Below are 6,043 nucleotides of genomic sequence, written 5' to 3'. Positions count from 1 at the left end.
TTTTGTATGGCTTGTTCCTTTTCTTCTCATCTTCTTCTTCATTGCTTGAGTCTTCTTTCTTGCCATTGTACTTGTTCTTGTACTTGTCTTTCTTGAGCTTTGTGCATTGGTGTGCTAGATGACCAAGTTCTCCACAATTGTAGCAATCCATCTCCGAGATTGGCTTCCTTCTAGAGCTTGTGAAGAACTTCTTCTTCTTGTCATCGAACTTGATGCCACTTTTATTGAGCTTCTTTAATATCTTGGCGGTTCTTTTTACCATGAGAGCAAGGCTTTCATCATCAATTTCATCATCACTTGAGCTCTCATACTCAAGCCTTGCTTTTCCCTTCTCTTGACTAGCTTTGAATGCTAAATCTTTTTCTTTCTTCTTTGTAGAGGATGAGCCATCTTGTGGCGTGATGTGCATATACATCTCATGAGCATTGATCTTTCCTAAGATTTGTGTCGGTGTAGCGGTAGAAAGATCACCTTGATGAAGCACGGTCATAATATGCCCATATTTGTCAATAGCGAGGACACTCAAAATCTTTCTTACAACGTCGGATAGTTGCATTTGAGTGAGTCCAAGCCCATTGACTTCCTCTACAAGAACATTCAAACGTGAGTGCATCTCATTAGCACATTCTTTAGGAAGCATCTCAAAAGAGTTAAGCTTTTTCATGACAAGATGATAGCGTTCCTCACGCTCACTCTTTGTTCCCTCATGGAGCGCACAAACTTCCGACAATAGTGCATGGGCGTCTTTGTGGTTCCTCACCTGATTAAACACATCTTTGCAAAGGCCTCTAAAGATGGTGTTTCGAGCCTTTGCATTCCATTTCTCGTAATTCACCTCATTGTCTTGTAGGTTAGTAGCATCCTGAGGTTTTGGGAAGTCTTGTGAGGCGGCTCTAAGTATTCCAACATCTAGAGCTTCTAAGTAAGCCTTCATGTGAATTTTCCAATATGGAAAATCACCCCCCTCAATGATAGGAGGAGGTCCATCCCCGTAAAACATCTTTCTCTAGGCGGTTAAGCCTAAATACGTGAGCACGAGGCTCCAATACCAATTGAAAGGATCAAGATGCCCAAGAGGGGGGGTGAATTGGGCTAATTCTAAATTTCTTTGCAATAATTAAATCCTATTATTAGCCCAATTAACCCCTTGTGCCTAGAAAGTATTTCTAATGTTCTACCGCATAAAAAGTCTTGCAACCTAAGTTCCAATCCTACTCTAGCGTGGCAATTCTATGAATATAAAGACAAGTATTGAATTGCTCAAAGTAAAGAGAAAAGGAGGAACGCGGCGATGTTTTGCCGAGGTATCAGAGAGTCGCCACTCCCCACTAGTCCTCGTTGGAGCACCCGCGCAAGGGTGTAGCTCCCCCTTGATCTGTGCAAGGATCAAGTGCTCTCTACGGGTTGATTCTTTGACACTCCATCACGATGAATCACCCACAACCGCTCACAACTTGAGTTGGGTCATCCATAAGCTCCGCCGGATGATCACCAAGCTCCCAATCACTACCAAGCCATCTAGGTCATGGAGATCACCAAGAGTAACAAGCACGGACTCTCACTTGACCACAATAAGCCTAATGAGAAGGGTGGATGCACACTTTGCTACTCTTGATCTCACTAATAAAAGCTATCTTTGGGATTCTCAAATCTCAATCACCTCACTAGGACCTTGCTCTTCTTGGCACTCTCAAAGGTGTTTCTCAGCTATTGAAATGAGCAAAAGTACCCCACACATGAATGGAGGAAGTATTTATAACATAGGCTGAAAAACAAACCGTTATGTGTCTCTACGGGGTGACCGAACGCTCTGGTCATGTTGACCGGACACGCCAGTCAGTTCACCCTGAACTCCAGTGTTTAAAGTGTGACCGGACGCTGGCCAGCGTCCGGTCAGCACTGACCGGACGCGTCCTATCATGATTTTCCCTCTTTGGAACCTTACTAGAGTCGATCAGACGCTGGCCCTCAGCGTCCGGTCACTTCACCTCTCAGCGTACGGTCACTTCCAGACGACTTCACCTTGATTAAATGAACTAACCGGACTCTGCGCCATCATTCGGTCACACTGAAGCCAGCGTTCGGTTAGTATTTGACCCTCCATTCACTTCCAACTTTCGAACATACGTGAATGAAGTTTTCTCCCATGGATCTAAGGGCTTTTTAGGAGCTACCTAGTGCTAGGTTTAGCAAGTGTGCACCACACCTAACCCACTAGACTCACCTAGGTCAAGCTACTTGTCCATACCCCCCTTAATAGTATGGCAAAGGAAAAACAAAGTCCTAAACTACTCTAAGTGTCTCTTCAACACGAAACGATACTTAGAACTAGTCCATCCTTAACCTTGTCGTCCATCCTTTGAAAACCAAAATGATTTTCATCGTAGGGGCATGACCACCATGATAGCCCAATTGATCTCCATTACCATGACCTAACTTAAACACATGTTAGTCATAGTAATCATGTATTGTCATTAATCATCGAGACCCAACTAGGGGCCTAGATGCTTTCATGGTCAACACTATGTAAGCATGGTGCTTAGATATTGTTTGCCTATGGATGCCCTCTGCACTCTAGGTCATGTGGTAGATCATGGATGTGACACTCCCGTTGAGTCATTTGTACTCCACTCCCCATTTGTAGAGCACGTAGAATGTGATTGCGAAGGTAGACAAGCTCTGTTCTTGATCTTCCTTAGTAATATTCCTTATGCATAGATCCAGAGTTAGTTATACTATAGATGAGAGTGTATATATTATGGTGTACAAAAGACTTAGTAGATAAGTAATGACTTTGGAATCTTTTGCTCTTAACGAATCTCCTGCTTAGCTATACTACATTTTATGAGTCTCTAATTCTATCTCTAGAATACCACTATTACCTTATACTTATTATTTATTTACCCTTTGACTTACCCCTACCATAGCATGAGAGTGATTATTATCATAAGTATACACATTTGTCAATATCTCTATGCCAACACCACTCCATAAGCTCCTCCCTGTGGTAAAAATATAAATAACGATATCTGATATACTCCCAGGTGAAATACTACAATGGTATATTATCTGTGCGCTTGCATATATATATATATATATATATATATATATATATATATATATATATATATATATATATATATATATATATATATATATGAAGTTTACAAGTGTCATTAATAATTACCAACCACTCATTTCTGGCATTATGCTAGGTATGACAACCTAGTAACAAGTGATGCTAAGAAATGCCAACAAGCATTTCTAGCACCATTGCCGGGGAGGGGCACATGGCTAAAGAGAATTGACCAAATAAATACTTATTGATAAAATCATAACCTCTGCTTTAGCAGGCTTACCCTTGTTTATCTTTGTTCATATCTTATACAGGGTATTGCAGACTTGGTTGTGATTCACCAACAATTTCCAATCAGAATCAACCGAATCAAGAGGAAGCTCAACACCAGTTCCTAAAGTCATGGCTAAGAAGACTCTACGTGAATTCTCTGCTCCAAGCACTGAGAACATCCGCACTAGACCAACACTCAAAACCAACAATCTCGAGTTTGAGCTCAAGCCAAGCCTCATGAACATGGTGCAAGCTACTCCATTTAGCGGAAAGGCCATGAAGATGCTAGTGCTCACCTTCAGAATTTTCTAGAGATTAGCAGCACAGTCATCATCAAGGATGTTGCTCAAGACATCATACTACTTCGCCTGTTTCCATTCTCACTAGTGGGAAGAGCAAAGCAGTGGTTCTACATCAACAAAGATCATATCAACACTTGGGCAAGATGTTCAAAGGCCTTTCTAGAAAAGTTCTTCTCTGTGGGCAAGACCAATGCCTTAAGAGGAAAGATTTCAAACTTCCAACAGCAGAAAAGAAGAAACCATTCTAGAAGCATGGGGATGTTTTCAAGAATACATTTCAAATTATCCTCATCATGAGATAGAAGATTGGTTGCTCATGCAAAGTTTCTACCATGGATTAACTCAAAAAGCTCATGAACAACTCGATGCCACTATTGGAGGATCATTCATGTCACTCACCATTGGAAAAGATGAAACTCTTATGGAAAAGATAGCCTCTGATCAAGGCTGGTCATCATGCAACATTCAATTATGCAATAAGAGTGAAGAAGTACCAGAAGAGGTGTGTGCACTATCAACCAAGATGGACGTACTGTTGAATTAGCTTGAACAGCGAGCCAATTACAAGAAAGATCGTCAGGCTATTCAAGATGCATTCAATGCTCAGAATATATGTGGAGAATATTTGGTGTTTGAATTCCCTGAATATGAGGAGGATGCAAACATCATCATCAACAACTCTGTTCCACAACAATAGAGACAAGGGTGGAATCAACAACAACGGTCTACTTACCAAGGTAAGTACCCAGGTAATATCTATAATACTCCTAAGCAACCATCCTTGAGAGACCTAATCTTAGAACAAGCTAGGATTAATGAGAATATTTCTAAGAAGTTTGCTTTTAATGATAAGGTCTTAGAAAGCATAAATACGAAAATGGATAGTTTTTCTTCTGCTATAAAAGACCAACTTAGCTATAATAAAAAGATAGAATCCTAATTAGCCCAGTTGGCTGCTGCTCTGCCTTTTGCCATTAACCTTGAGAAGGTAAACACCATAACTACAAGAGGTGGCAAGTCTACTCGTGATCCACCATATCCAACAAGGACAGGCAAGACACCAGCAGTAGTGCAGGAAGAGGAGAAAACAACCGATGGAGTTGAAGAATTTGGGCCACAAGAGCAAGAATTACAACAAGATTTTCATGACATGACTCTCCTACCGTTTGTACGTAGAAATCGGAAAACCAAAATGGATGAGCAGTTTGGTAAGTTCGTAGAGGTAATTCAAAAGCTATATATCAATATTCCATTGCTAGATGCCATACAGGTACCTACCTACGTGAAGTATCTCAGAGACATCCTCAACAACAAAAGACCACTGTCTTCCACTGAGGTAAGTAAGTTAACAGAGGAGTGTAGTGCGGCCATCCTAAATACTTCACCTGTCAAGAAGAAGGATCTAGGGTGTCCCACTATCGATTGCTCAATCGGGAGCCAGAACTTCGAGAACGCGTTATGTAATCTTGGAGCAAGTGTCAGTATCATGCCCAAAAGGTCTTCGACAAGCTCAACTATTCAACACTCACGGCAACATTAATGTGTTTGCAACTAGTCGACCAATCAGTCTGCTATCCTATGGGAATCACCAAAAATATTTTGGTAAAAATACGAAACTTTTTCGTTCCTGTAGATTTTGTAGTACTTGATATGCAGGAAGACATGAAGACACCCCTCATTCTTGGGAGACCCTTCCTGAGCACTACAAATGCTCATATTGATATCGGAGCTGGAGAAATCAAATTCCATATCAATAGAAAGGAAGAGCGATTCACCTTCAAGCCAAGACCGGAACAATGCTCTAATTTAGAGTGGCATGAAAAGCAAGTGCAGCCATTAAGGTCTCCATCTCCAGGACCGATAGATGCACCCGAAGAATAAACCCAAACGGAGAAGTCCGGTTTGGAGGACTCAAAATCCTGAACCCTCGCCGGGAGGTAACTCGGTAGTTATCCATATTTACTTTTTCGTATTGCATTAATCATTTTATCTTAGCATATTTGCTTTTCAACATTTGCATCAAAAAGTATAAATTCTCATCATGGCATTATAAAAATTTAAGCCCCATGTAAATAATTTTTATGGCGTAAAAACCCGTGAGAAAAATTTATTGTGGAGGCGTCAAAATTTAAAAATACCATCATTCATCTTGTTATATATCATAGTATCATAAAATATTTTTGCATTGCATCATTATACATATATACTGTAGAAATATGGGAGACACATGGGACCCACTCAACCACCACCCATCACTTCCATCACCCCCGTCTCCACTCAACCTCCATTCCCAGTCACCTCCATTCTGTCAGTTCACCACCAAAACGAGCACCGACGGAGCTGATCACTTGCTTAAGGATGAAGCAAAGAACAACAAGGAGAAAGAGGATGC

General features: G+C 40.9%; 1 non-coding gene across 1 annotated transcript; it reads right to left on the bottom strand.

Annotated features, from left to right (window-relative positions):
- Positions 1-3,843: 3,843 nt before the first annotated feature.
- On the bottom strand, positions 3,844-3,951 carry LOC136478603 (small nucleolar RNA R71). The gene has a single exon (XR_010764326.1). It is a non-coding gene; the product is annotated as a small nucleolar RNA R71 (small nucleolar RNA).
- Positions 3,952-6,043: the final 2,092 nt, after the last annotated feature.

The sequence above is a fragment of the Miscanthus floridulus genome, chromosome 8 (genome assembly GCF_019320115.1).
Source record: "Miscanthus floridulus cultivar M001 chromosome 8, ASM1932011v1, whole genome shotgun sequence".
Lineage (NCBI taxonomy): Eukaryota > Viridiplantae > Streptophyta > Magnoliopsida > Poales > Poaceae > Miscanthus > Miscanthus floridulus.
Note: the sequence above shows the minus strand (reverse complement) of the source record. Positions and strands in the feature narration are given on the sequence as shown.